The sequence below is a fragment of the Pocillopora damicornis genome, chromosome 2, assembly GCF_964200805.1.
Source record: "Pocillopora damicornis chromosome 2, jaPocDami1.2, whole genome shotgun sequence".
Lineage (NCBI taxonomy): Eukaryota > Metazoa > Cnidaria > Anthozoa > Scleractinia > Pocilloporidae > Pocillopora > Pocillopora damicornis.
The window spans coordinates 7277006-7284505 of record NC_142671.1 but is presented as its reverse complement, the minus strand read 5'-3'; the positions used below and the strand labels follow the sequence as shown (position 1 = coordinate 7284505).

The following is a 7500-nucleotide window of genomic DNA, read 5'->3' as shown; positions in this document are numbered from 1 at the left end:
GTCTCTGTGGCTCAGTGGTAGAGCATCGGAACGCGGAATCCGAAGGTCTGAGGTTCGATTCCTCGTGGAGACACAGATTTTTTTCTTTGTCCCATGCTCGTGACATGACGAAAAACATCTTTCTCTTTCTTTACCAAGCTCAAAACTTACCATCTCTCTTATTTCTATTTAAAAAGATCTGGCAAGAATAATTCGAAATGCACTCCGAGTTATAAATGCTGAAAACTAATTCTTATTTCATTATGCCGTTCCTTTCGTTTCAGAGTGCCTCAATGTCAGCCCGTTACTGCTTAAGTATTGTTTGGCGGATTAAGAATTTATTACGAAAATTAATAGCCCTTTTCCAAAATTCCACGATTCAGAGATCGGTTGCCGAAATAAGAGTGATCGGAGCAAGGATGAGTAGGGAGTTGCTTTCGACGGCACGAAACATGTAAATCCAGGGAAATGAAATAAAAGGGATAAACAACTGAAAAGCGAGCGATGACCACTCGAAACTTAAGAGGCCCTGCGCCTAAGAAACGACCGATGATTTCTGGTTAAAAATTAAAATGGGCCGATTTTTATCTTCCAAGTGGAGGTTACCTAGTACTATTTAAAAATGAATTTCTTTTGCTTCAGTTTAACTTTAAACCAAAAATATCGAGCCGCGAACTTGTTACGTCTGATGGCTGCAAAATCTGTCCCAAAATATGCCCTTTCAAAAACCGCTTCAAAAATCTCTATCGCAACACAAAATAATGAGAAAACTACGCAGTTATGAAGAAAAAGGCCTTTTAATGCAATATCATTCGATAAACATCGAAAAACTGCAGAAGCGAATGAAAAATTAATTTTCAAATATTGCATATCAAATTAGATGAAGCGTTGGAGATGATTTGAAAATAATTATTTCTACAAAATCCAACGCTGTTGAAAGCAATCACAGTGATGAATCAGACATTAGAAGGATATACATTGCGTTTCTGGAAAAATATTTTTCGGCCAAAGTATATTGACCTTGCACGAAGCGTTCAAAGTTGCAGTGTTTACTATTACGTTGCTACTCCGGCGAAACACTTCTCTGTTGCCAAGACGTCTATGGACAGCGTGGTAAATGTCACTTTAAACCTTGCTAGGCGCTTAAATACCATCCTGAACAGAATGGTATGGTATTAAAAGAGAAAGGAAGATGAAAAATAGGTAAAAAAAGAAAATCATTTACCATCTGCTGAGGTGAATTGAATCTTGGAAATGTTATCGCGTGACAGCACTCATTTCTCCAAACTACGGCGGAATCCAAGCAAAAGGGTAAAATATAAGTTAAAAAAAACTCTTCCGCCGCCAGAAATCCTGAAGTGAAACAGTTTTATATTATTGCCATGAATGATGATGAATTCAGGCGAAAATTAGCCTCAGATAGTGTCCATTTAGTTCTTTGGTGGGCTACATTTGTTTCGTTACATTCCAACGGACGTTACGGGTCAGCACTTACAGGGATCAGCGGACGTAAAAATAGAAACAACTAGGTAATCATGGTGGATGCCTGTTCTTTGTCAAAAGAGGGTCTCCTGGACTGCGGATCCTCACGTGGTCGCACGGAGACGATGTTTCTGTATGAATGTCGAGATGATGTAACTACACATCTAAAAAATTGTTTTTTGTCGCGTGCAAACCAGAAAAAATACGAGGTCATCCTGTAAGGGGCTGGCCTCGACCGTTTGTGCTCGCCATCGCTATGGTACGGGCAAGTACTGGAGGCCTTCAAAGCTGTGTCAGTATCCAGGGCACAAAGGACCACCTACCAGCGTAAAAAGTCGTGACGTGATCAACCCTGCCATGGCCAAGGAGGTGTTTCGGTTGTTTGACATATCTGTGCCGATAGGCTCCCGTAAGAATAAAACATACAACTTTTGGAAGATTTCTTTGTCATAAAAAATTTCTTATTTTACAGTGCTTGTCTTATAGGGTATTTTTTATTAATTTTCTTTTATCTTTCCATTAGCTATATGTTCACCCTGTCGTAAAAAACATAAAGCAGATACGAATTCTACACTGTTTGCTGCTAAAGAGGATTGTACAAAAACACATGCTACTAAAAAAACGTACAAGTTAAGGTGTGCTTAAATTGTAGAGATATCTTTTCTGAGTAAGTACGGGCTGAGACCCTATAGGTGTTTCATAACAGTACACAAAATTCATTATATGTTCACTTTATCTTTTCTGTGAGTAATAAATGAAGGTTTAATTTGATTACAAGGCTAGGCAACATTAATAAATAAAAGTTAAAAATAATTTGTTTGTGACAGAGAGCCTCTTAAGACTATATGGCTCTCCCATAAGCCCGGTGGCTTCCTGGGTCCCCTCGCCTTCTAGCTACAACCGCTGTAAATAAATTTTTTTGTATTGTGTAAATAAGGCAAATAAAAATATGATGATGATACACTACACTGAGCCGAGTCCAGGTTTTGCAGCAACGCCTAAGACAATCGTCACGAGTCCTAAAGATCCAGCCTGGACCCTAGGTGCAAAGGGTGTACAAGGCAGTGGTAGCTCCGACGAAGAAGAGCCCTTTATCACTCCTCGAGATGTTGAAATTCTTCATATGTACAACACGGCAATGTCAAAATTAGCAATGTCAAGTTCGTCTGCAGACAACTTCTCCCCCTTAACATCTCGCCTAAAGACATCATGGGAAAATATTACCGAACTCGATCGCCAGAAAAGCCAGGAAAAAGCTCTTCAAGGTTGTCTTCTGGTTTGTGAGGTGGTAGCCCCGAACGCAAAAGGGGATTTATTTTAGGTGCTATCCAAATCGAGTGCAAGAGCTTCAGAAGACGATCTTAGTGAAGAACTATCTGCGCTGATGACGGCATATAGAGATGCACCTAGTGAAAGCGTCAAATTACAGATTTTAAGTCTGTATGCCTACAGATTCCCTACAAAAAAACTTATGAAATATCACGAACCAAATGAGCCCGTCACGCGCTGGCAAATTAAACAAGCCAGGTAACATGCTAAAGAAAAAGGACCTGGAATTCCACAGGAAAAAAACAGTCCAACATCGAATTCGCCTTCTAATGGCAAACGTCGATCATTTCGTCGATTTTGTTAATGGGCCTTACATCTATCAAGACGTGGCTTATGGTACAAGAGAAATCAAACTAGGAACGGGAGAGAAAGTGGCCATGCCTAACGTCGTGCGCACCGTAACTCGAACTACCATGATTAACCAGTATTTACAGTACTGTGAAGAGGAGGCGTTCTTACCCCTCAGCACCCGAACTCTTTCTACGATTCTTGAGGTAAGGGAGGCATCCCAGAGAAGGTCACTTCAAGGCTTGGACAATATCGCTACTGATGGTGTAGCTGCATTTGAGACTCTAGAGAAAGTAATAGATGAACTGAATTCATTGGATGCTGAATCCAAATGGTGTACGCAAAGCACGACAACCCTTAGGGGATGCAAACGGTACTTAAAAACAGAGTATCCTGTCGACTGCAGAGACGGCCAGCAGAGTACACGCCCAGAACACAACTGTAATTTTGCTCTTGGTGATATTAGTGGTGATGCTTTTAAATTTGAATGCAATCATGTCCACGATGCTGTGTGTAGCAATTGTGAATCCTTAAAGAACCTACTGCGGGAAATGGAAGACCAAAAAAAGAAACGTGAACATTGCATTTTACATCAGAGATCACCAAGAAGGTATCTTGTACGATTTTGTGAGAGCAAAACAAAACATCCTTTACTGGAAAGTACACATTCTTAGGTCATGCAATCAAGAAAAGGCAAAACAAGACCTCTTACAGAACTTAAACATCTCCGAGGCAATCGTTGTAATGGACTGGGCAATGAAATTTCAGCAAATGAAGTTTAGAGAGAAACAGTCAGAGGGGTTTGGTAAACGTGGATTAAGTTGGCACATAAGCAGTGTCATCTTTAAAGACGAAAACAGCAAAGAAGTAGAGGTGCAATCGTATGCTCATCTGTTCGATTCCTGTACACAAGACTGGTATTCAGTCGCTTCCATTCTAGAAGATCTGCTTGTCAAGTTCAAGTCCACCCATCCTTCAATTTCTCAAGTGTATTTACGTTCAGATGAAGCGGGTTGTTACCATAACAACTCTCTCATCACAGCTCTACCAAGCATCGGAGAACGCACTGGAATTTTGGTCAAACGCTTTGATCATTCTAAGCCGCAACACGGCAAAGACATTTGTGATCGTATTTTGTGTCCAATGAAAGCTGCCATAGGAACATTTTGCAACGAAGGTCATGATATCGTTACGGCTAATGATATCCACACTGCGCTAAAAGAACGGCTGGTGAAAGGGACAACTGCAGCCGTAGGCTCTGTTGATGAATCAAACAAGAACGCTGAGGTTAAAATATTAGAAGGCTTTAGCAAATTTCACAACTTCTCTTTCGAGGGTGAAGGCATTCGTGTCTGGCGATTTAGTGAAACCGCAAAAATCACCGTCGCTCATTACCAAGGAACCATTTTTCCCCATAAGTGTGTCTCGAGTCCTTAAACCAGAGACGAAAACCAAGCCTAAAAGCGCAACTGTTTTTGTTTGTCCCGAGCCTGGATGCACAAAAACGTTTGAAAAATTTTCAGACTTTGAACTTCATTTAGATGTAGGAGAGCACGTGGTACAAAACGAACCGGCCGATCTGCAACTTAATATATATGATAAACTAAAACGAGACTGGGTTGCTATGCTATGCTATGATCGTCAAACCCAGCATTGCCAAACTGATTCAACATGAGCTCACAGCGAAAAATCTGTTCCCGAAGTAAACATGGGATGGGCTCTGGCCAAGGCATGAAGTGGTCCTACTCAGTTTTCTGAAAAGGTAAAAGATTATCTAACGAAGAAGTTTGACATAGGAGAGAAAACTGGACAGAAAGTTTCTACAGAACAGGTACCAAAGGACATGCGCAATGCGAGAACTCACGATAACCAAAGGCGTTTTGGAAGGGAAGAATGGCTTACAAAATTGCAAGTCCAAGGATTCTTTCTCGCTTGGCATCTTCGAGAAGAAGGCAGGGTTGGCACGTGGCTGACACAAGTGAAGAGTATAACGAAGGTGACGAAGTTGGAGAGCTACGAGGTGGTAAAGAATCTGGGCTTAAACACCCAATTATATTTGATGTTTACAATCTTTGTCAATATTACCATAGCAACAAGTTATCATCTTTCAATGTCAGTATGTTAAAAGACATGTGCGGGTATTTCGAAATACCCTACAAATCTAGAGATCTAAAAAGAAACCTTTTAGCTAAGGTTTCAGAACTTGTACAGGAATGCGAGTGCAGCAAAGAGTAATTTAATTCTGTATCACGATCTTTACAGCACAAGAGTTTGAGTGCGTGGTACTGTCCAATGTCATACTTCAGATACTTTGCAATATGAGTTTATATCACAGACTGTGCGTAGTACAATGATTATTATGTCAATATTGTTAATACTATAGTGGAAACATTGTATCTTATTAATGAATCAAATATACAGTTCTTTCGTTGTAAAGGTTATAAGGATCTATTTCTGCAAAGTGAAGTTTCGCAGGAAACAAATGAAGTATTTTAGGAAATAAAATTCCCAAATAAGTGAAGCACTTTCCATCGCTTTCATTGAATTTAAAATTCTATCGTTCTCCTAATTGTTTTTACCATGTCCTCGCCGAGTTTTTGATTTTCAAAAAAACGCTAACCCTAGGCTAATCAGTTTGCTAAGAATTCAATCTGTAAGCTAATCTTTTTCTCCTTAAAGACCATTAGTATCGTCAGGCCCGAAAATGAAAAAATGGTCAGATTTGTTCCAATAGACCGCTGACCCGAAGCGTCGACTTTTGACGCCCTATGTTGTAATGAAATAGAACGCTCAGATCTGCGACACGCGACAAAAAATAATTTTTTAGACGTGTAGTTACATCATCTCGACATTCATACAGAAACACTGTCTCCGTGCGACCACGTGAGGATCCGCAGTCCAGGAAACCCTTTTTTGACAAAGAACAGGCATCCGCCATGATTACCTGATTGTTTCTATTTTTACGTCCACTGACCCTTGTAAGTGCTGACCCGTAACGTCCGTTGGAATGTAACGAAACACATGCAGCCCACCAAAGTATTAAATGGACACTATCGCATCAACATTGCATCACAAATATCTTTATCCTAATACATCGTTATATTTAAACGAATCTTCCGTTTTTCACGGTATCGGGCACAAAAATGAATGTGAAAGACGTAGATAACGTAAATTTATAAATGACGCAAAGAAAATCACGTGAATCAATCAAGTTAATATTTTGATAACACTAGTAGTCACGAGCAGATCTTCTATCACGCTTCTAAAAGTTATTTACTTAGCTACTGTGGGAAAAATCATAGAATATTGTTACGCGAGACCCTAAAATTTATCACACAGTCGATGTTAATAAGGCACCTTGAAAATAATTCAACTGTTACTCCAATTTGAATATCAAACCTGGTTTAAGACCTTTTTAATAATCATGATCATTGAATTCATGGAATTCAAAAAAAATCGAGATAACAAGACATAGCAACGGGTGTGTAACCACTGCTGCAAGAAAACTTCTTAAGACTTTGATTCAAGTCCATTCTCTCTCACTCGGAAAGCGGCTCTGTTGATTAAAAAGATTGGTTTCGTGAGAAACATAATAGTAAGGGTCATAGTTCAGCGGACTGTAACTGATCACTCGTCTGTGCGATAAAATATTTGAGAGCTAAGCAGCCTAGTCATCTTTTTTTTGCTGTTTCTATTCGGATCAAGAGCTAATCCTGCCAGTATAATAAAATGTAATAAGTCGTACCAAATTAAAGCAGAGAAGCAATGTAAAACTGTTCAACGCTTGAGCTTGACACGCGATAAGTTAAAGTGTCCACTTTTTTTCCAAAAGTAGCAAACTTCCCAAATATTTATTCGGAAAGTAGTCTCTTAAGCCTTGAAAATCTAGACTTTCTCCAAATCGACCCGCAAATAATGGTGTACGAACATCTTAATCTTGATTGGTTGTGATATTGAAACGAATATTCCGGTTTTAATTGTATCAAACACAACTTGAATGCTAAGCGCCACTAATAATTGCGAATGACGAAGATTTTTGTTTCCTTTTGGCTGAATCCTTGAGGGATTTTAGTGACACACGAGTACAAACGCTCAATATTTCTTCCTTTTTTGCGTGTTCATAATCATCAGTAGTTAAGTTTTCAAACAACGTTGGACTGTATTTTTCTCTTAATTATCTTAATTCGACTTTAATGAAGTTTTCCGAGATGGCTTTTTGCCATGCCAAGCCTGATTCTGTTTAGTTATTTCCAATACACTGTCATTGAATGCTCATTCGTGCAATAAAATAGTTCAGTAAATTATTTATCCTTCAAATTGTTTGCGTGGCTCAGAAATCGGCGCCTCACTCATCTTTTGTCCTTTTGTTTCATTCCGGATCAGAGCTAATCTTTCCAGCTTGAGAAAATTAAATTGAGGGAT

At 39.4% G+C, this 7500-nt stretch overlaps 1 non-coding gene across 1 annotated transcript; it reads left to right on the top strand.

The window, feature by feature from the left end:
• Trnap-cgg (transfer RNA proline (anticodon CGG)) lies at window positions 1–73 on the top strand. The gene has a single exon. It is a non-coding gene; the product is annotated as a tRNA-Pro (tRNA).
• The last annotated feature ends 7427 nt before the right edge of the window (window positions 74–7500 follow it).